We start from the raw sequence: 24,802 nt of genomic DNA on the forward strand, positions 1-24,802 counted from the left end.
TAGAAAACTAAAACTGTATAGTTTTGGATGTGGAGCTAACTGAGAGCACAGACATTAATAGAGCTAAACAGTATTATCCTCCCTGTTGTCTGTTGTCCACAGTTCTGCTGCCACTTGTAAACCCATCTGACTTCACTGACCATTGAGGGATCCTTGGGCAACTATACCTCTCTTTGGTCTTTTGTTCACACACCCTGACCCTTTCCACAGCACCCAAGGAACTGAGAATGTAATCCTCGGCACCCAGCGTGCTGAGTGAGATGTCACAGGGAATGGAAGAAGTCATTTTTAATGTCTCCTTCTGTGTATTTGAGGTGCCTCATTTATACGTCAGAATAGTATTTTCTTTCATTTAGATTCTTTCCCTGAAAGTGTATGTCTACTGATTTCATTTCAGGAGGTCAGAGAAGGCAGGGGGAGGGCAGGAATGATGCCTGTAACAGAGCTGCCTTTCACTCTTGCCGTGGTTTAACCCCAGTCGGCAACTCAGCCCCACACAGCCACTCGCTCACTCCTCCGCGGTGGGATGGGGGAGAGAATCAGAAGAGTAAAAGTGAGAAAACTCATGGGCTGAGATAAAGACAGTTTAACAAGTAAAGCAAAAGCTGCGCACACAAGCAAAGCAAAACAAGGAATTCATTCCCCACTTCCCATGGGCAGGCAGGTGTTCAGCCATCTCCAGGACAGCAGGGCTCCATCACGCGTAACGGTGACTTGGGAAGACAAAACGCCATCACTCTGAATGTCCCCGTTTTCCTTCTTCTTCCCCCAGCTTTACATGCTGGGCATGATGTCCTATGGTCTGGAATGTCCCTTGGGTCAGTTGGGGTCAGCTGTCCCAGCTGTGTCCCCTCCCAACTCCTTGTGCCCCCCCAGCCTGCTCGCTGGTGGGGTGGAGTGAGGAGCAGAAAAGCCCTTGGCTCTGGGTAAGCACTGCTCAGCAGTAACGAAAACATCCCTGTGTTATCAACACTATTTCCAGCGCAAATCCAAAACATAGTCCCATACCAGCTACTATGAAGAAAATTAACTCTATCCCAGCCAAAACCAACACAACTCTAAAATATTCCTCTTGAAACCCTCCTCTGGAATATAAATATCTTGATCCTTTGTCTGGTCCTTTCTCTTCCTGAGGGGACCAAATCCAGCTCTGCCTGCTGTCAAAAACTGTTTGTGTATTTTTCTTTAAACTGTCTTTGATTAAACAGTCTGTGGTAAACAGAAAAAGAGACATTTTCCATCTCTGTTGCCTCAGGTGAAGGTCCCAGCTACCAGGCTAAACAGGGTAGCTCCCCCATGTTCTCACCCCAGTTCTCACCCCACCCATCTGAGCAAGGGAATCCTTTCCTATCTCATGAAAAGTACAGGCAGGCGTTGAATGCATCTAATTCCAGCAAGCCAGTTGCTATTAGCTGGACAGTCGGGTTGTGCATTAGAATCTATTCGGTTGTCTTTGAAAATTGGAAGTCCGTTTTGTACAAGGCTACTCCATCAGCAGTCTGACAAAATGCTTCTAGACTGAAGGTGAACCCCTCGTTTTCCAAGGATCCCCAAAATTTAGGCATGAAAAGGACAACTATTCAGTGTTGTGAGGCCTGAGACATTCTGTTACCACCAGACTCAGAATTTAAGACTTTGGATGAACTTTAAATTTAGATGTCTTCTAAATTTAGGTACAGGCAACTCCCATATATGAATTTTAAGGCCCATTAATCCGTAACTCTTGCTTTGTTTCTTTTGTGTGGCTAAGACACTTCATTAAGAGAGAAGATCATGCCAACAATCTAGCTTCTTAAACTGGGGGAGCAATGAAAAATACATACTTGTGAAACTCCCATTGTTCTAAAACAATTCTAGGTCATAGAAAAAAAGGAACTTTGCTAAGAAAAGAAAAATATTTGCCCATTTTTTATGTTTCCTTTGCTGTTTCTGTTACCTAGATATGAATGGACCTTATTGAAAAATTAATAACAAGAGCTTACATGGGAAATATCCATAGGATTTTGTATATAAACCATTCTTGTCTAAAGGGCCTGATAAAACAGCTGGTAGATATTAAGGACCAGCATTCCCTATACACAATAAATAAGTACTATAGTATCCTACAATGGTATCCTAGAATACTGTAGTAGTATTGTTTTGGGCTGCATGACCATAATCTCAGTTCTTACAAAACATCATAACTGTACTGATCAACGCTAATTTAAACTGGTTGAGGATCAGACATGCAGAGTGGGGGATTTACCTTAGTCAACTCAAGTCTGAAATGCCATGGTAATCAATAGGAGCAGGATGTGATTCGCTTGACCTCTTTTAGGTACCTACATAGGCTCAGACTAGCTGCCTTCTAGCGGTGCCTCTTTCTCACCAGTGACCACAAAGGCGTCCCAGGGTGATCAGCTCAGACGCAGCATCTGCTCTGTGGTGTCTTTCACTGTTAGTGGAAAAACCTGCAGTAGACATTCACTGAGGGAATTGTATCAGACTCATCATTTCTGAGCAGAAGTCCAGCAAAAGGTGGGTAATCATTATTTAAGTTCTACTTAAACCTCAAAGTAGACAGCCGGTGCACACATGAGCTCACACATGGGAACTCTGCACTTGAGATCATTTCAGTACTATACAAGTAGCCTTTCTCTCCTGTCTGCGTAGGAGTTTAACGTGTACTATTACAAACCATTGTTGTGATAACAGGGATTCTCGGCCCATCTGCTGCAGCCAAGTTTCAATAACCTGGGAGAGGCAGCACGACAAAATCACCCCTGACATATACTGGTGTGCTTACACCGGGGCTGATTTTGGCCCTATGCATGTCAGACAGAAGTTTATAATAAGGATTCCTTGTTCACTTCTCTGATAATCTGCTTCAACCGTTCTCAGAAATAACTGCTAACGGCAGATTCACTCCCACCGCTCATCTTCTTTTTTATTTTTAAACTGAACCAGACTTGACTGACAATGTAAAACCCTCAAAGTAACTCTAATCCATTTCCAAAAGATGCCTCAGACCGTACGGTAGCCCAGGATTCTGTTTTGAATAAACCCGTGCTCATGCTCTTTGCAACGGAGTATTTCTAATGTGAGTGCCTGCAAGGAGGAGGAGGGGAGAGAGGCTCATTAATAATCATGATGGTTTTAGTATTGCATAACTCGGTCAATTTGATCATTCGCTGTGCTTTAGCAGGTTTGTTTTACTGCAGTTTGCTTGTGTCTGTACAGTTCCCATTTTGGGGAGCTTTAGTTCCTGGGAGCTTTCATGCTATCCCCACTTCTAGCACTGTAAAACGGCGGCCTGCTGTTTTAATCACGCCTCTCTTTTTCCAGTGTTGTTTGCGCCCTGGTACAACCCATCTGCCTTGAATCTAGTGCTCCACTGGGGCTGCACACATCTGCCAGCCAGACTACCTTCGTACACAATTACTCAATCCACCGTAAGGCTCTTTAATAGGAAACAAGTGTGACAACGGCAAGCCCTTTTTTCTCTCGCTCTCCCTCTCTCTTTCCCTCTCTCCCCCTCTCTCTTTTTATTTTTTTCCTTTAAACCACATAGTCAAACCGCCCTAATAGAGATGAAGCTTGATAGATCCACCCAGGTGTAGGTGAAATGGTAGAGCCTCAAGCGTAATAGATGCCGTGCTCTTGTGCTGAAGTTCAGCACAGTGTCCTGAAGGGTTGTCTAAGCAGCAGTGAGATGGGTTGCTCTTTGCACAGTTAAAAAGTCAATGAGCTTCCTCCAGCTTACATGTATGACTAATTTAGAAAGCAACCTGGATCTAGGTGAGCGCTGCAGAACTGTCTCTTCTCTTCAGTGCACGGACAAGGCACAACACACAGTAAGTGGAAAATTTGCGTTTACTTATTTTGCTTGGGAATTAATTAACTGTGTTTACTTTTGAGGAATCCTCTAAAGGCTGGTGCAGAAATGAAGCAGAATAATGTTTGCATGCAGATCCCCTGTGTATTTCTTCTTGTTTCGTTTTACACCGTGCCCTTGTCCTGCCACTTCAGCCTGATTGCTCAGACCATACAGCTGGTCTGAAGCAGCTTTCTTATCTAAAACTGAGCTATATAATGATATCAGTAACACATAGGTCCACCTCTCTATCAAGATATGTGTCTGTGCAATATCTGGTTACTGAGCAGAAGTAGGGTTTAAACATTTTTTTTAATAAAATGCATAAATGAAAATCCTTAAATGAAGAAACTAAAATACTTTAAAGCTCTTTTTTTTTTTTTTTTTTTCCTGGGGTGGGGGGGGGGGGGGGGGGGAAGAGAGGAGGGAAAGGAGGAACCAAGAGTTAGAAAAGCTAGGCATTAAAAAATAGATGTAATTTAACCTGAAAAAGAAAGCTGCATTATTTTGTTTACCAAACCATTGATTCAAACGTACTGAGAATGTTGCCAAACTATAAACTAACAAACTGTATCAACTACAGTGATAGCAAAGCTTGAAACAAAAAAAAGAAGGTCGCTTGTCTAAAATGCAAGAGGCATATTAGAACCAGATGTATAGAATCTCAACTTTGACTCCTCAGTCTTTCATGCTTGGTTTAAAGCAGCCTTAAAATTGCCTTTACTTTGCATTTACAACTTCGGATTCGCTGTTAAACTGCGCTTGAACTTGAAGTCAAGATTTGATCTTAGCACACACATATTCTTCGAGCCTCCTACCAGAATTTTACTTTGCTATTGGGAGTCTGTTTACTACTGTACCATATATCCTGAAGCACATTAACAAGCTTGCTGTGATGGACTTTCAGGTGGAATGTCAGCCAATGTAAAAGAATGTGTCCATTGCATATACAAAATGTTCTGTCTGAGAAATAAACACATGCAGTATAAAAAGGATCTGCCGGCGTCTCAAGTAGATGATGACACAGTATAAGAATGCATACCAGAAGTACGTCTGAATTTATTTTCTGGAGAATCCAATGAGATGACACTTCTCACTTTAGGCTTAATTTATTCTGAACTATTACCCAGGTTGGTGGCTGTTGTCAACACTGGAAGTGGAACAAATGAGTCTGCACAGTTATGCCTATAAAATGCTTTCAGTAGTCTTCCTTTCTGCAGAAGAGTTATTTTCTTCGCTCTTGGACAGACAAGTATATATGGTCCTTTTAATTAGCCATGGCTTTAGGCTGCTACAGTTATCCTTTGAGCATGATAGCCATTAGCCTAATTCTGGTGCTGAAAAACATCCAGTCTGTTAACAGTAAGGTTCTAAATACGGCAATTTGAAAGGGATGAAGTTGGAAGTTTAGGAAGGTAAAACAACCACCGCAGAAGAAATATTTAGACCTGTAGTTGCTGGCATCAGACAGCGGTCAACGTCTACCCCCTACAGGGGGAGAATCTAATTTCATTGTGCCTCCTCTAGTGCATGAACACTGTAGTAGTTCAGTTCATACACTGGAGCAGTGCAGTTATTCTCTGGCTCCAACAACTGCCCCTTAATGGCAAGGTCAGACTGTGATTAATAGAAAGTCATTTTCAAAGAACTAATAAATAGCATAACTAATAAATAGTAATAGGCATCTTCTCCCTCTTAAATTTCACCCAGTGGAAAATGGCTTTTAGACTTTAAAAGCCATAATCAGCAGTGCTTTTCTTTCACAGTTGCAAAGTGCAAGTGTGAATTCACAAGAAATTCCTGCTTACCTTACGTCAGCTTCATAATGTATGTATCTTGAATACAACTTTGCAACAATCCATACATAATAGTACTATGTAAAAAATGGTCCTAGATGTTGCAGTATAGCTATGAGGTTAAGGTACAACAAAATACAAGTGAGGTGATAGAGTTATGGGGCACATTCTCCCTATCATACTCACATCAAGAACTCTGCCAGTATTTAGATCAAAACAAATTACTCTGTTTTTTTCCAATCTAACAGATTTTGAGTGGTACTTTATCCTTTGCTTTCAATGCAACTCATTGCTCTGTGAGGCATTTAGGGATATGAACGAAAAAGGATGAAGATACTACCAACTGCTAAGTTTCTATTTATATAAACACACCTGTCAAAATTTACCCCAGGTTGCTAGTCAATTTAATTTAAGACAACTAAAAAAATGTCCAGTGTTTTGATCATACATACTGTGTAACTATTGTTTTTTAATGTATTTTTTTTAAATTCAGACATTATGCATTTGCATGTAAGTTACAGTATCTTCTACTATTTTGTACTGCATTCCTGCAGTAGAACAACATTTAAATATTTTAAATAAGCATCACGTAATGCCTTTTCTTCCCGTTTGTTTACTGTGACTGAGTTTTGAGTGTGTGCAGTATAACCACTTAATCTACTTCTTTTCTCTCTTTCACCATCTTTCTGATATACACACACACATACACACACAAGAAATGTTATGTCCTATGCTTTCTCCCCACTTTGAAATATATCTTTGGATCCTTCAAGACTTATTCTGTTGGCTTCAGTGTCTAAAATAATTTGTACATGAAAAATGTGACATTTCCATGTTACAGAGCCTAATCCTGACCTCAGCTACAAGCCATGAGTGTAACAGAGTTCTGGGTTTATGCGTAAACTTGATTGTCATTACCCTTACCCAAAAAAAGAGCAAGTAGCAATATATCGAGCAACAATGTTTATTTCTAATATTAGTTAGTGCTCACAGTGTACTCTACAGCAATATGTCAGTTAGTGGAATTATTATACCATCCACTTTTATAATCAATTTGGTGTTTGAAAAAAAAATTAATAAAGACCAGGATCTGAAAAAATATCCTGTTATGAAAGCACAAGTTATTCACCTAAATGTTCAGACCTAAGTTTGTCTTCGTTAGGCCTGTTGTTTAAATACATGAATACAACCCTAGGAGGCTTAGTTTAGCCACAGACATTTGAGATTTTTAGCTATATTACTTCCATGTTCAACCAAGAGCCCAATGGCAAATTGTCAGTTATACTTAAGATTTATAATGGAAGCATAGTGTTTAACACTTCAGTAATCCGTAGTAATAAAGAATTTGTTAATTAATCAGTAGTAATTTTGAAAATATTTTGTTAATAGACATAATTTGACCATATTGTTTACTAACAAAACTTCACTGGAGACATAAATATCAAGCAAGTCTTTTTTCTTTCTATAACTAACATTTTACAGAAGGCTTTAATTTTACTCCCATTTGCTAGTGTAGTGGAAGCTATAGGTATTGTATGACACAATTAATCTTGTATTATCTTCTTTGATACTATTACTCATGGCTGCTGAAGATTTAATGAGTCTTAAACTGAAAAAGATGTAGAAAAAGTGCTTATAGGCATAACAGTGTGTTACTGATGAGCATCAAAAGATTACCAGGACATTAGCTAGGGTTACAGGAAAACCTCAAATCATGTATGTTCCACAAATCCAAAATATTTTCCATAAACAATCACTGAGGAAGGTTTCTCCTCATCTGTATTATTATTCTTCATATAAAGCATCAATTCTAAGCTGGTTCAGATCTTTGTTCTGCTAAGGCCAACATACTTCAAGTCTAGTTAGCAAGCATTGCTAGTGCTATTTACATTAAAATCACACCAATTATTTACACCAATACACTGCAGATTTGCAAATTTTACTTTCCTAAGTCTTGGTTACTTCAGTGAGTTTAGGTAGAAGTGAACATAATTTGGGTTTTATTCTTCTTACGTTAAGTAAGTATCGATGCTGATTTGATACATGAGCTGTTACTTAAGAGGGCATTTTAGGTACTACCATGGAAACTAAGCCTTTGATCTAGAAAGCTTATGTCCAGTGATAATTAGGTTGTGGTAGTGAATGTCTGACACACACTTTTAAAATAACGTTAAATACCAAGTAGATCTGATTTAAAGATAAACCAATATTTTAGGAATCTGGATACAATAAAAGAATTCTTGCTGCTGTCTATATTAAAACTAAATCATCTCAAGTAAAAAAAATGTTTTTCAAAATTTCTGGTGCATTCAGGCAATGACACATTTTGTGTCTTGCTGCTCTGTATCAGAATGAAAGTCTTAAAATACCATAAAGCTGTTCTTTTTGCTTATTTAACTCAGTAGTATCACAGTAAAGAGGTGCTGATTTGTTGATTGTTGATAATTTTATTCTTAATATATGGACTTGCAGATGTTCACATAAAGTGCTTGTATGAAATAATGCTGTCATTCTGATTTATCATTCTGATACTCTTCTACTAGTTTGTCAAGTGTTTTTTCTCCTAATTACTAGTATGTTGGTCTTCAACAGAAGCGAGCAGCTTAGATGCTGATGGCAGTAGACACAAATATTCAGGAATAATGGAAGCAAAACTGCAGGAAGAAATTGAAAATCGTGCTTTTCTAGAGCCAAGCTGTGTGTTACCCTCTTCTTCCTATGAGGCATTGGAGTGCAAATGTTATTAAAACAAACAGCAAAGGAGAGCATTTTAAGAGCAACATGCCTTTGTCCTTGTTCTAAAAATGTGAGTTCACTTGAAATGATTAATGGGAAAGGCTTTCTGGGTTTTTTTTACTGCTGTTCTTTAAAGGGTGATAAAGATATATGAACCCCATGATATGCACAAATCCCATGCACAATGACTACAAGTTTGATTCAGTAGCTTATACTCTGGTGTAAAACCTCAGAAAACAGTGGTAAGGAAACCATGAATCAGAATAATTTATTTTTCATTATTTTTTTTTCCTTTAAATTTAAGAGTGAGAAAAAGATTCAACTAGACAACAATGGGATTGTTTTGTGTTTTTTTCCAAATCTTATTTTGGATTTCCTATATTAAATTCAACTCAGGTGTTATCTCATTTTCTTCCTTGGAACTAACAGCAGGGCTCAATTTTTATTTTGAATGGTTTTAAAGTAACACCAGCTACAAGTTTTGTTACTCTGACAATTTTGAAATTAAAAACCTGTAAAATTGGGACAAATTGGCTAACAATACTGCACACAGGAAGGGTTGAGGTCAAAAATGTGTTTGTTAAATTTCCAGAAGGTTGTGCTGGACTTTAAAAGCTCCATGAATGTAAACCAGTCTTTGAAATATCAGCACAGCAAATTCACATGGTGCATATCACAGATGTGTGTCATACCTGTATAATAACATTAGTGTTACCCTCAAAATTTACACTGGAGAAAATGAAAGAAACGTGCATGGTACAAAGTAATGTGATTTCTACTGGAAGTTATTTTAGCTCAGTAGATTTTCTCACGGTGCAAATACATCCTGCCATCTGGGAAACTGATAGGCGGTACAGTTTTAGTAATGTTGGGGTTTAAATCATAGACCTTATGCATCCACACAAACATAAATTTTTTTTTCAATGCTGTGGCGATATCAGAAAAAAACTGGTTTTTAAAATCATGCTCTATAAAATTCCTAAATAATTAGTTTATTAGTAAGCCCAAATATATTCCTGTTCCAAAATAAGTCTTGTAGTTGACTCAGCGAGGATAGTGCCTGGCATACCTACTGTCCTACTCAAGATTTTGAAGAGGACAAAAGGCTCTCTATAAGGACACAAAAGTTACAGACAGGTATGTCACCAACGATACCACCTCTGTCCTACGCAGAGTCTTCCAGCACCATCGCAAAAAGTCATCCTAGTCCAACCTGCCCTATCACAAAACGGGGCATTCACCTCATGATCCCGGGTATCATGCTTTAAAAATGCCACTTAAGCAGCTGAAACACAGCCTTCACAGTATTTCATGCGTATCAAGATGAAAACAAAACAAAATAATAGTCCTGGTTTAGGGCCATAGAGATGCCACATGAAGCCTTATGACTCTCCAAGCCAAATAATAGGCAGAATGGGTGTGAACAGGGCCTGAGGGCAGTGGTTTGCAGAGCTTTTTGCTCTGTAGGGTAAAGCCTATTTCTGTTTGCTTCAATCAGCAGGACAAAAAGACCCATCCCTGACAGATATTCCTTTGGTTAATGCACAGCTGAAAAGTGATACAGTGCTACAGTGTTGATTTATAACAAGGATAGAACAGGACAGGACAGGACAGGACAGAACAGGACAGAAGTTACAGGGGTTATTCTACTTGAAAGATAATCACACTTCCAACCTTATTAGCGGAAAAAAAACCCCACTCTTAATTTAATAGAGATGGTCTTCACTTCCTTTTGATGAAGTAGAGACTTGAGAAGGCTGTGCAGATGGCCAGCACTGCAGAGAACAGCTCTGGCAGGGCTCCTTACGCATCCGCAAGGACACAGCAGGCCAGCAAAGCTTGATGGCCCATGGACCAGTGCTTCCATATCTTCACAGGCCAAATTTCCACAAGCTGATGAGTGTATGTGTGAAGTGGCAGGGATATACCAAGCAAAGCCGTGTTTGTTATTTCATGGAATTAGTTGTGGTTCCTCAGTCCATCCATTTGTCCTGTTACAAGAAACTCCATCCAAGTGACCTTCCTTGGCACTCATTTTAGCAGACTGAGAAAGGAGATTTAATGACATGTCAAGTGAGGTACTCTGTTATCACGGCAATGACTCCCTTCACACCAGGTTTAAGGCACGTTAACAGGGTATTGTGGGAAAGCAGACACAGCTGATGTCCATGCTGTATTGGATCTGTGAAAAAAAAGATAACTACTGTCTCTGGAGAGAAAATTCTGCCAAAACTCACACTGACTTCCATAGTGCTTGGATTTAGCATAGGGTTTTGATTTAGCACCTCTAGAAAGAGTTAAAAGTATATATACTTGCATTCATAAAAGAATATGTCAATCACACTTCACATTATTAGATTTAAGATCTTGTAGGCTACCAATTTACTTATTGTTAACATTTACCAGTATTTTCATGACCAATCACAAATTTGATGAGGGATGACAACACCCATTTGCAGCAATTAATACAATCTCACAGAAAGCATAGTTTTATGAACCTGATAATCTCAAGTGTTTTGGATTTGTCTGGGTTTAAAAATGCCAGTGGCTACTTGTCAAACTTCATTTGTAAATCAAAACTGTTTTTCAGTTCTACACCTGCAAACAAGTGTTCAAAACTTGTAAACTTTTTTATGGATATATTTTTTTGGCCTTCAGATACGGTGGAAAGAGTCCAAGACAATTTTTTATGGCTGAATTATAAACACTTGAAAAACGGAGTTTGCAATGAAAATGCTGACACAGCTTTAATTATTGCAGCATGAATGATTTTATTATACACTATCCACAGTGTCTATACATACAAAGTACATGCTCTAGCGTTCTAATATTTCATTTAAGAAAAAAGCAATTACTTAGCAGATGTAGAGAGCTAAGCATAAATAGGCTAAACCAATACCTTTATGCTGTTTGAAAACCTATATGGAATGTTATTACCACATAAAAGGGTTTATACTTTAGAAGACTCAAAGGTACAGAGAACCAGCTAAAGCAATAAACTTCTCTGGTGTACTTAATTAAAAAGCTTCAAGTTACTGAAGTCAATTGAAAAACAGAAGGTTTGATTCTTTAAGGTAATTTTGTCCTCTTCTGTTAAGTGCTTATCAAGTGTTAAAGAATTAAAATGCCGTCCCAGCAGTTTAAATAGAGAATAATTTGCTTTTCTTCTGTTGAAGGCAATTCTTTATGCTGTCAACCTAGACACATGTAATAAAACGGGCAATGTGGATGTAATTGGGTGACATGGTTGGATTTAATTTACCTTTAATTAACCGGAATTGTAGAAGAAGCTGGGAAATCAGTATTGAGACATTTCAGAAAATCATTTTTTTTAATGTCAATCTCTTTACATAAAGCTGGAAATCTTTGCAAAGAAAAGCAGAGAGCATTGCTAAAATATGTTCCCAGTTTATAAGCACAGAATTTCAGAGTGGGTTTTGACTCAGTCACATGAAAGACCAATCTCCAGACTGGCTTTGTTAGCGAAACTAGAAAGACTACGAAAAGGAATGGATTTCTGTGAATTATGTTTCTGTACTGTTTAGTTTTAGTGCTGTTGTGCATGGTCCGTTTTAGAGAAGTGAGCACTTTTTTCTTTTTTTTTTTCTTTTTTTTTTTTCTTCTTAAAATGATGCTACAACTTCACGAAAATGCCTCTTTTTGGAAAGTCTAGGGTTTGCACGCACTTTCCCAATAGGTGGGTGCGGAACATATACGGCTGAATGAAGGCTCTTGTGGTTCCCTGTTTCTTGAGCCAGGTCTACATTATCCTTGGCATGGTTTGTGCTGTGAGGCGATACCAGCCAAGAGCAGGCAGAGAACAGCAGTGCCCTGGGCCCTGCTCCCAGGACACGCTTTGGAGCCAAATGCCGCGAGGTGGGTGGTTTGGACGGACCAAGCCAGCTCTGTGCCGTGCTCCATGAACATCCACCTGGAGAGAGCTGCTGACTCCCCAGACTCTATCTACAGTGTCCAGCACAGCACAGAGAGACTGAGCAGAAGCAAGATATCTGCTTCAACTGTAAAAAACAGGAATTATTGCTATGTTTACATATCTGCTGTCTGTGTTTGTAATTCTGCACTGTTTACCATCTATGACATCCATATGGGATTTAGCATTCAGATAACAGAGACAACAAAAACATAAGAACAGAACTTGTCACCAGCTCAAAGGAATATGCATGTTGACATCCCATCTGGTTCCAGTATGGTTTTATTGCTGGAAAGAAGTGCAAACAGGTAGATTTTTTAATTACTTGAAGGGAAGGGGAAGAACTTGGTGACTGTCAGTTATAAAGCTGTTTAACCAAACTTGCGGGATACAGGATTTCAGGTCCAATAGTCACAGTAGAATTAGAACACTTGATAAAAAAATCCGGGTTACTACAACAGTTAATTACCATTTCTGAATTATTGATTTTAATTTTTCTAACTCCAGTTCCAACCATTCCTTTTTGTAATGTTATTGTCCACATATTTTAGAGTCCTCCTCTCTTTTTTTTTTTTTTTTTTTTGTCTAAAATATGTGGATTTTTTACAGATACTTGTCCCAGATTAATTTCTGGGTATATAGAGTCCTCTATATACTCACTAGGGTGAGGTAAGCACCTCCATTGGATGATTCATATTTAGGTTGTTACTATTGCCTTCTGGATATAACTCTTCCTCTCCACTGAAAGACTGGTAGTAACTATAGAAAGGACTCTGTAGCACTCATTTCCAATCTTGAGATGACTATATTAAGTGCTTAATGATACACATGATAAATCTGGATCTAAGTTCAAAAGTCTTATGTTATAAATCATATCCTCCATCTCTTTGCTCACTCTGAAATCCTCTGAAAGCGTGGGCACAAGAACTGGAACAACATCCAGTGGTAGATACACTAAGGAAAAAAAACACAAAAGTAATTTAATTTCAGTAACCTGTATTTCTTTGCTTGGTTTTGATTGCAGCCTTTCTCTTCATTTCAAGACAATGAAAGCAGTAATCCTATCAGTTATACTCATTTTAGAGGTGTGGCTTGATTGTTTTTCCTGTGACTCACATTTTACATCAGCTCATGTAAATTAGAATCAGGCCCTGTATATGTAAAATTTTAGGTCTCAATGAGTTCATATTTCATTTGGTCCTAATCTTTTGCTTTAATTAACTGTATTTTGCCCATACTACAATGCAACATAATATTTCAATCAATCTTCAACTAATTTCATGAGTGGATATTATGTTTCTTCTGCATTATATATATATTAGGTGAAATCAAATATAGTAGGATCCTATTTAGTTCATATTCAAAAAGAATGTCTACCAAACAATTTAGTAATCTACTTTAACTTGTAACAATGATGTTGAATAAATTTATAAATAATTTCTTCGTTATTGTCAGAATGCTGGAATGCAAACAAGCAGTGGGGCAAATTTTCGAATACCATATAGATTTTACACACATTATAAAGTAAGGGAGAGGGGAAGAACTTGCTGAATTCAAGGGAGCAATATGATCTTCACATAGGAAAGAAATTTCCTGCTTTTCAGACAGGTACATTTAACAGTTGTTACTATTTCACTGTGGTCATGCATTTAAAAAAATTATGGGCACAGAAAAAATATGTAAAGCTTACTTCACAATACTTAAGTAAAAATTTAAATAGTGTGGCAGTCTAATATTTCATTTTCAAATGACTACAGTGAATGTAGGAGCAGGTCAGTAACAAACGAGGAATCCACCTTTCTGTTCTCAGCTGCCCTGGTGCAAATGTAGAGATGTTTCTTCCTTGCAGAGGTTAACTCCAGAGAGCAGCAATGCCATCAAACCGATGGCAAGTGTACAAGCAAAAAGCGAGTCAAGCCTGAAAACAATGAAAACAGATAGAAAAGGGGCCAATTAATCATATCATTGGTAAAATTAAATATGACACACATAGAGCTAATTATGTCCTTGCTCTCAATTCAGATTTTATTAGTTTAGGAGCCCTTGGAGGTAGCCTAAATTATATGTATTATGTTTAGTTTGATGGGATTTTTTACCCTGTTTGCTTTATGGCCTCATGGGCTAGATCCCCAGCTGGCACAAATAAGAGTTGCTATTACCTTCAGTAGGACTGGGAGCATTTTACACAGTGGAGGATCAGGCACCCCAGCTGGATTTGTTGGCTGACTAACCAGATCCTTGGATAGTTTGGGGGATTTTTTTTTTCTTCTTTTTCTTCTTTTTTTAACATATGAAAGCATTTAGGGTTTAATCTCACAGCATTTCTCTGCAAGCTTTAGAAAAGTGAACATTACCATACAATTGCCATGATGGAAAAAGGAAAACTAACAACTTTCTCAGTCTCTGTAAAACATATGAAAAATAGAGCAGGGAAAAAAACCTCCTTTATTCTGCAGCAGTGCAAATGTGCTCTGTAGTGCAGCCTTGATCTCCCAGTTTCCAGATCCTGGAACTAGTTAAAGTTCACCACAGTCCTTCATTTAGCGTGTGCCTCTCCCACACGGACGTGCAGAGGATGGTATGTATCCAGATCTTGTAATATTATGAAGTAGCTCTCTTTTATTGTGTCTGTAGCATAGCACATGGTACAAGGAATAATAGGTCTCAGCTGGCACTTTAGTAATACTAGTTATAATTACACCCCTGAAAGATGCATTAAAAGAACATTATTATTATGGTGGAGTTAATCACTTTGCTGTTGCAATATGCTGGAATCAGTGTCACTTGCTCACATCCCCCTCACGGCTTGCATAGCATGTGTAGTGCCAACTTCGTGAGCCATTTTTTAGTGTTTTTTGTTTCCTCTTCATCATTTCAAGCGTGGCTGCAGATCATGTTGTAAATACAATAATCAAACTTGCTTTGTTGACAGAATTATTAATATCCCTGTGGGTCTTGCTTCTCTATTATGTCAGTTCTTCAGAATTAGGAATTTATATGTACAAGTTACTTTTGAAATAGAAGTGTGCTATAAATTCCATTTTGGAGGGATCCTTTATTAGCAGCAAGCTCTTCTGATTGATTTACATGGTACAAAATGTACATCTACATGATATGTTCAAAAGGCTATTCCTCTAACAGATTTGTTGTGTCATCAAATAATGTATAACTGTAATGAGGCATTTACTAAATTTACAAATTACAGTTTCAGAGGGAATCTAGAGAAATCTGAATACAAAATTGTCAAGAATAATCAAATGTGGAGAGTAATCATTAATGGTGAATTGTTAAACGGAGGTCAGTGTGTCAAGTGAGGGTCATGTAACAGCACTCCATTCCCAAATCTCTGCATGTGATAGGCGCTGTAGTGGTCAGTCATGTAAGACACCAGCTGGGAAGCAATGACACATTAGAGAAATAAGGTGTAATACTGTCCACTGATTCATAGCTAGTGAATTAACTGTAGTTGTTGAAGGCATATCTTAGGGCAAAAGAATAAACTGAAGAGATACGAGGATAAGAATGACAGAATCAGATTCATTAAGATAAATACAAGGTTGTGTTAATAGAAAGGAATAAGGAACGGTGCAGTTACTTGGCCAGATTCCTTCGTGCAGGAGCACAGCAGGAAAAGCAGGAAGTTCACAGGGAACTTTCTTGTGCTTTTTGCTGTTGGAAACAAACCTCATATTTTACTTCTAGACTTGATCAAAACCTCCCTGAAATTCAATAGAACTAGTTTTTCCATGGGCTGCAGTGGGTTTCGGATCAGAATCTTTGAACATAAGCTCTGGATCAGGTAGAATGACATCAGACACCTTCTTGCAGAATGTGTTGATAGATGAGGAGGGATATTCTAAGCTTCAGTTGCAGTAATGTAAATTGCCATTTATAAGAGTAGAAAGGCATGAGGAAGAAAACTTCAACAAGTATACAGAAAAAAGTGATATATACAGAGACAGAAAGTTTGAGCATCCACCGTCAATCCTTTCCCTTCTTTGAACTATTTAATTTCTGATTCATTACATATTTTTGTAATGGGGCAATTACATTTTATTGGCTTTAAAGAGACAAGGTTAGGTGCTGCAAATGGTAGTATGCCATTTTTAACACCTGTTGAGAGTTTTTCCTAGTTGATCACAAAGAAGGCATTTTCTGCAGATGCTGTTTTCCTGAAAAATCACTAACATAATTCCTCCTTAATACCAGCAGCTGTAATAATACCATTAATAACCACTTGACCGCTTAATCAACATTCATTGGTTAGCAGTGGCTATCCCCAGTATTTTTAAGTTGATTTTGCACAAAGGTTGGCAGGAACTTTTTGACAGAGTATTTTTTTGTGTGAGGAAAATGCCAGCTTCTCAGAGGTACTTTTGAGAGGAATGTGTCACTGCTGATGACAGTCCAACCAAAGCCCATCCCTGAAATAAAGGATAGGATGGGTGGTTGCATGGGGCACAAGTGCAGAGACGGAGAAACTCACCCGAGTCGTTTGGGCACTCAGGTCATCTGTTTAGCCTGTTGTTTTGCCTGCTGAAATCTCTGCTTTTCAGGTGAGAGGATCAGAGATCATTTTCTTCCCACCAGATGAAGGCCTCTGGAGCACAGTCTGCTTTGGGTGAAGGTGTCCATCCTGACATCCCCTCAGATCTCGCTGGTTAGGGGAGAAAGAAACTCATAGCTTAATCTACATGTACCATGGACCATCACTGAACTAGAAGCAGAGCGATTTGATAGTATAGGTGCACCTTTTAACTCTCTTATTGATTTACATTATTTTGGTGTGATTTTCTTTTCTTTTTTTTTTCCTTTTTCCTTCCTTTTTCCTTTTTTCTCCCCCCCCCCCCCCCCCCCCCCCCCCGCTGTGGAAAGAGGGAAAACAGATTTAAAAAATCATTTTTTCCTTTTTTTCCTTTGGTGGAACAAAAATTAAGACAAAAAAAGGACAGTGATATAGGTAAAGAAATCTTCCATCAAAACCAGAGAGAATGGTTGTAGACATGGGTTGATTGGTTCTGGATTTGGTTCTGGATGTTTTGTTTTGGGAATATAAGCCTTTTGGCCTGAAACATAGTGAAATGAAATCACTGAAAAAAAAGCCTGAGAACTCTATGACTTTCTTCTGAGAGTGTTACTTAGATATTTTTTTCCAGGTGTTTAAGCTATATTTTGGATCCTCCCACTATTTATCTCACTCCCTTGAGATTTTCTTTCAACCAATACTGTTTCTGTAGTGGCCGTTACCAAATACAGTACCAACCTGGCAAGCAGAAGTGCTCATTTCCAAAGCTTCCATCTCTACCTGTTTAAAAAAGTGACTCATTTTTCTTTAGGCTGAGTGTCTTATGATGAAAAAGTAAAAAACCTTTATAAAGATAAATAAATATGATGTGATTTACCCTCTTTTGTGACACTGGAACATCACAGCAGGACCTGGAAGCATTGCAAATGTTTAACAGGAAACAATCAGCTAAATGTAGGATAAGGTCTATTTGGCAATTATAATGTATAATGATGAATACTTGTACTAATATGAAGATTATGAAGAACTCCAATCATAAGAAGGAAGGTGATTTTATTTTTTTCTGTGCATGATGAGCATAATCAACATCAGTAATTCTCAAATACCAGAATACTCCCATTGATCAGTGGAAATATTTATCTCCCTGTTGTGGGTTAGCCCCAGTAGGCAGCTGAGACCCACACACTCCCCTCAGCGGGCAGAAGACAAAAGTGACAAACTCATTGGCTGAGATAAACACTGTTTAATAGGTAAAAGAGAAAAAGAAAAAAAAGAAAGGTGGGGAAAAAAGAAAACCAAAGAAAAACAAGTGATGCAAAAGAAATCTCTCCCCATCAGTCGACTGATGCCCAGCCAATCACCTGGAAAACTCTCCCCTAGATTTTATTGCTGAACATGACATCATATGGCACGGAATATCCCTTTGGGAGGTTGGGGTCAGCTGTCCCAGCTGTGTCCTCCCCTAACTTCTCATGCACCATCAGCCTACTCGCTTGGCAGTGCAGCGTGAGAAACAGAGGCGGCCTTGGTGCTGTATCGGTACTACACAGCAACAGCTGAAACATCACTGTGCTACCAACATTGTTTTGGTCACAGGTCCAAAACATAGTACCACAGGAGCTACTGGGAAGAAAATGAACTCTATTCCAGCCAAAACCAGTACAATCACTTAACAGCTGCTACTAGATTAGAGGGGTTTTTTTCAGAGGGAAGTAAGAGGTTGGTCTTTGGGCAGATATGTGTGTGACTTCTTGTGTTCCTGAAAATTCACTGAAACTGGTTGTACCAAATTCTTATGCGAATTCTTTCACTTCAAATACTTTTAATTATATTAATTGCTTTCATTCCATAAATTTTATGGCAAAATCAAAAATAACATTTTTTCAAGTCATATTTCATTAAAACTGAATGAATATTAGACTACATTCATACTCCCGTTAACATATCTAGTTTGGAACAATATGGGATGTAGATTTTTCTGTGAAAGTCTGGTAAAACTCCCAGGATTCTGAGGGATTTATAGTTTTCATTGTCATTGAGACAAAAACTATTTTTTTGTAATGATTCCAATGCAAACCAGACATTATTTGGCTATATTTCACTTTCTGGCATTGGATACATAACCTAAAACTTCAGTTGAGACTAAAGATTATGAGCACATATAAACCAAAGCTAGGGTGAGGCCTGGGGCAGGGGAATGTTTTATGTAAAATTTTTGAAATCTAAGCCTGAAATTTCTGAAAAGCATTGATATGTTTTTGACTTTTCATAATTCTTGATTTCCTAGATCTTGTATTCTCTCACTTGAAAGTTTCTTGCTTTTTTGTAGCATAAGTAGTCATTCAGCAGTTATTAATGCCTAATTAAAACCACAGTCATGAAGAAGTTCCCTAAAGTGCTCCTTTAGGGATGCCAGTGCATCTTTTCAAGGCTTGTGTCTCTTCCTGCTATTTCTAAGATGAAGATGGCTGAGTCACAGTAAATGCTAATTTCTGTAATGAGATTGCCTCATGCAGTGGCATTCCCTCTGGACTGAAGAACTGACAGTGTTCCAAATGCATCAGCTCATTTAGAAGGACCTGAACTAGAATTAACCTGTCACATCCTCCAGGGAAAACCAGGTAACAGAAAAAGCAAGAGAAAAGTCACCTCAACAGAGAAGTTGTTCTCTGTGAAAACAGGGATGCTTTATGCTTGTCATTTCAATAGTTTGGGTCAAAAGTGACCTAGGAGAACACAAATGGGTATTGTTTTGGTTTTTGGTTTTTTTTTTCTCACCACATTTCACACATTGCGTGGTCTTCCTGAACTCTGTCTCATGCACCTTCTTACTCTCTTTCTCTCCCACTTTTCTGGACTCTACATTCCTGTTCTACTGCTGTTCTGACTCATATTTTGCATCTGTTCACATCCTCTTCTTCTTGTATTCTGCCTCATGTACCCTCGTAGTCTCTTTCTCTTTTACTTTGTTTTTAAGAGACAATATTTTCCTGTTGGTGTGCCCCACAGTTTGCATGAGATCTTGCTAACATGGTTCTTGCTTTCTTACATCATTTATCAGTTCTTGCGCTGCTTCTCAGATACCCCTGAAACCATCTTTGTCTTTCCAACCTCTACTACTTAAAGTCTTCATATTAGTATTTTTTTGATTCTTTTTATACCATAAAATGCCTTGTGATGAAGTTTTTGCAGCAGATGCTGAAATAGTTAAATAGTTAAAGTCTTTCTTTAGAATCAAGGATGCTGGTCATACTGAAAGAGAATATTACTGGAGGGGGTGGAAAGTGCAGAAGAGATAGGTGGAAGAACTGGATTCCTTCCTGAGCCTGACATTCATGTCTCTGGACTAGTTTCTCCTTTAAACTCTTTGTCTTTCTTGTTTATTTAGAAAATACTCAATGTTTGTACAATATTTACCATGATAGCAGTAATAGTATGGAACATATTATGAAGGACAAAATGCCTTCTTTTAGATACACTGAGAAGTGAGCTTCACAAAAGATTATCATGACAGGACTGTGGCATATTACTTCAGTCTCAGGTGTTGATTTGCCTCACTAAATTCCTAAGAATATGCTTATTCTTCCTTCCTCGTCTTAAATTCTTGCATATTGGTTGTATGTACTGACAAGCAGTTGCTACATTTCACCTCAGGGATGGCTGTACTTCAGTGCTTGATGAAGTGATCCCTTTGTCTAGTTTCTACTTGAAGTCTCTTGGGATAAAAGGCAACACATGAAGATATGTAGAATTGCACTCATTTAATTCCGATCTAGTTGTAAAAGCTGAAAGAAATGAAAATGCAAACAAGAAGTTACAGATAAAAAAATTCTGTGAGCAACAGAAATTAGAAAAAACAATGAATTGTTTAATTCCAAAATAACATCTGTCCATCCCTTGATTTTTAAGCAAACTTTTCATTGGGTGACTCATTCATCAAATGTTGAGGTCAGCAAATAATGTTAACATACAGTAAAAATTCCTAATGACCACCAGTTGCATGTAAAGTATCAACGTATTGCTTGTTGTATACGACACAGAAGGAGGAAGTAACACAACCTGCATTTTATTACTTGAATCAGATGCAAAGGGTTTTCAAAACTTCAAATTCAACTGAAAGCAGCTGTTGGGAAAATATCATTACATTATACCTTAAGCTACAAAAGCCAATTTAATGGTGACATTTTATTTTATTCAGATGGTCCCTTCTTTTATTCTGTCTAACCCAGTAAAGCCTGTGGAAATTGTATCTGGATGAAATCACCAGAAGGTGAAGGGCCCATGACTAAAAACATTCTTTAAAGATTATTCAGGGTTACAGCAAATGGAATAGCAGCACTAACGAGAGCAAAGGTCTCCATAGCTACAGGAAGTAATATTACATCGTTTAGCAGCACCTATAAGAAAACACAGTCTTGTTACTAGATTTGGTTAAATATCGATTAAAGAAGTGCTTTACAAAACCATTAGATACTATAGTAAACATAGGTATTTAAAAAGGGGGGTTGTTGTTTGTCCAGATCAATATACAATGGTGTTTGCAGGTGGAATTAGCTCACGCCCCATTCACTTCAAATTATAGTTGTTGCACTAGTTTAATTAACTATTCCCATGATTTGAGTGAATTATTTTGCATCTGTCTCTCATCTTAGATGTTATCTTAGATGTTATGCATGGTGGCTGAGCAGAGTCATTGTACTTTTACCTTTAACTTCAATAGATATGATAAAAACATGCGAGCAGTTGTTCACGTCAGAGCAGAGCTGAGCCTGTGCCAGCGTCCAGCCCACGACCATGGTCAGCAGAGGACTCTTAGAGGAATGTGAGCAGAAAAAAGCCTCGGCCCTTTAGCACCTCCCCTGGCTTCTGGACTGCACATCCATCTCATCCTTCTGGCCAGCAGCCAGACTTTTCATTGTCACAACACTCTGTGACAGTGAGCTTCGCTATTTCAATTTTCATTATATGAAAAAAAGTACTACACTCTTTTGTTTTCAACCTGCTGCCAGATACCTTCACTTGGTGCCCTGCTGAACATGTTAAGAGAAATGCTGAATGCTGCCCAATTAGCTATTAAGATCAGAAAAGATTAAAATATAAAACTAAAGTATTCTTCCTGTCATGCCAAGGAAGCAAATCCTGCTTAATCGCAAGAACTATGCCCAAAGGAATAGAAATGTACATGGAAACTAGTATACAGTTCCTTTAGGAAAAAAAAAAAAAAAGTAACAAAACCCAGGGAGGCTGCTGGATAGACAAATTTGTATATCTGCATCTTCACTACTATACTAGGTCCAGTGATGCTACTGGTCTGAAGAGTTACCTTAATAATAAGATGATTCTCTAACATGCATATTCTGTTTATTTGAGGCATCTGCCAAAACTCTTCAGAATATAATAGCCACCATCTTTATTTCTTAGAAAAATGAAGGTGGGTGACTCCAGAACTTGTCAGGAAATCATCATAGTTGCACTTAACCACGATCAGAACAAAATATACATATGCAGACTTATACATATATCTATCCTTATATATATTTATAAAAAACTAACTTAAGTGTTTCAGTATACAGATTTCACTTTACTAACATTTTATGTTGAATAAAACATAAATATAAAACCATGCTTAGTTCACAAAGCAAACAAAATTATTTGATTTTCCTCCAAATTCAGTCACCTGAAAGTTATTATTAAATCATGGGATACCAGTTCCTTTCAGGTTCTTTCAAATTCCCCGAAAACAACAAAGAAAACCTCATTAGCTGTTATTTTTCTTAATGTTCATAAAGTTTCCATGTACCTTGAAGCTACTAATTCACTTAATGAATAATCTCAGATGAATCTAACCAATATGTTTTCTCAGAGAGTTTAAATAACCAGCTATTAGGTATTTAAGAAGTAACTCTCTATATTTTCAGATGTGTCCTGACAAATAATTATCCAGTGAGTAGCCATTACTTTCACATGTAGTTTACAATAAACTTGAATGTAACTCTTCTCTTGTTATGTGTCTGCATAATCAAGTCTTAAAACAGATATCTTTTCATGCTCATGAATGAATCAGAAAAAGGACACTTTTACCCATTGTCACAAAGACCTTTCCAAACAAAAGCATAGCAGAAGCTTAAATATACAGACACAAAGAATTCTAAGAAAGTTCAGGCTAGTCAGCACTGTCAAAGAAATTTCTTGCAAAGAGGACAGCCTTGATTACTCTGAATAATAATAATGCTGAGGTAAGAGAATTCTTCAAAAATCTGCACTGATCCAACTTTTGTCTTTGCAGTTAGAAGTTCATTGGAGTAGAGTTTGAACTGATGGAGAGATTAGAAGGACGGAATCATTGCTGAAATTCTGCAACCGTTATGAAGCATAAACATTAGGAAATTAATTGATTTTTCCCAACTGAATTGTATATGGTGTGCAATATTTGAGTTGGCAAGACTTAAATAGGTTGGTCATTTTGAAGTAGATCATAACCCAATTTCTTAAAATGATTTTTTTTTTCCTTTTCCCATAAGGCTTTACATTATTTACACAGCCAATGTGGTTTTCCCTATTGTTTTAGACTCTGCTTGTTCACAAAATACAAAATCACATTTCTTCATGCATAAGTGGTTGATTTATGCATCTGTTCCAATGGCTGTTTTAATGCAAAAAGGATGAAGTGAAATAAAAATGAAATTGGGAATTTTTGTGCTTTTATACTTCAAAATGCACGCTTATGTTGAAAAAATTATGGCAATATTTCACTGTATTAAACTAATTTGTTTATGCAAATGCTGATCTGCATACTCACTGCAAATGATGAATACATTTGTAAAATTGAAAAAGTAGATTAACATGTGAGGAAAGCACATCTTACCAAAAGCCCTTCCTAGTTCCATTTCTAAGAAGTGATGAAGCAATTCCAATGCAAGAATATCTCTCACTGGAAGTAACATGTATTTTCCAGCCTTAAGTCCCAATGTAACAAGACATTTAAGCATGGGGTTTGGGAAGGGAGAAAAATGTTAACAAAATCTACTAAACCAGAATTGACTATCCTGCTAGATTGTGGGGGGAGTCTAATTCAACATTTCTACATGCAGTAAGGATTTTTTGTCATTTTCATTCTTTTTTTCAGGCTGTCAGGCACATTACACAGCATGTATAATTTGCATTCCACATAATTTATATTTGATGACTTTCATGGTATGCTGTAAGGCCCGTACTTACAACTATTCGAGAGTCCATGGGATTGTGAATTGTTAGAAGGGCAAACAATTAAAATTTAATTTATCTATTTTGCTGGTTGTTGATTGTGATGAATACTGTTGTTGTACATGAAGCATGTCAAGCAGCTTTTAAGTTCATATCTGCTAGCAAGGATGTCTAGCTGCTTTGCTAGAAAGGTTTTCTTGTTACAGCTACCTAGAAGCACATTTTAAAACATTATTTCTAATTAACTTCAGTATGGAAAGAATTCTGCCTGCAGTGACCATATTTTAGTGGAAGTCATTCACAAAGAATAATGAATAGGTTACAGAGTGTGTCTGTTTAGAAAAGTAAGGACAAACCATGTGTTACTTACGTTTTTATAATTTTGTGATGACTTTTCAATCATTTGATCCAAGAAAAAACTACATTGCTCAGCTGAATCAGATAAACCTTGTAAATCAGAAATCCTGTTACCAACAAGAAACAGAAGCAAGACTTCCATGGTATGGAAGATATTCCAGTCTGTAGGCAGAAGTCTGTACTTCTTCAGAATCTGTGCAAGGCATGTTTAGTCTGCGCCATACACTGTAGCAGAGGTATAAACTGTTATATCTGGTATACGCTCCAAGTCATCTATAGCTGTAGATCTTGCAAAAATGTTTCTAAGAACGGCAAACAAGCAGGCTAACACATGCCAAAGGTTTGGAGAATGTTGCTGTGCGATTCTCCCCTGCACCATATGAAAAGGATGTAGTGGGTGA

The 24,802-nt window shown here is 37.7% G+C and overlaps 1 protein-coding gene across 1 annotated transcript in view; it reads left to right on the forward strand.

Moving 5' to 3' along the window:
- Positions 1 to 3,562: 3,562 nt before the first annotated feature.
- SEMA3A (semaphorin 3A) overlaps positions 3,563 to 24,802 on the forward strand; it is a 335,619-nt gene continuing 314,379 nt past the window's right edge. The window contains exon 1 of the mRNA XM_030015370.1: positions 3,563 to 3,833. The gene's annotated coding sequence lies outside the window, so the exon portion shown is untranslated. The remainder of the gene's footprint in view (positions 3,834 to 24,802) is intronic.

The sequence above is a fragment of the Aquila chrysaetos genome, chromosome 5 (assembly GCF_900496995.4).
Source record: "Aquila chrysaetos chrysaetos chromosome 5, bAquChr1.4, whole genome shotgun sequence".
Lineage (NCBI taxonomy): Eukaryota > Metazoa > Chordata > Aves > Accipitriformes > Accipitridae > Aquila > Aquila chrysaetos.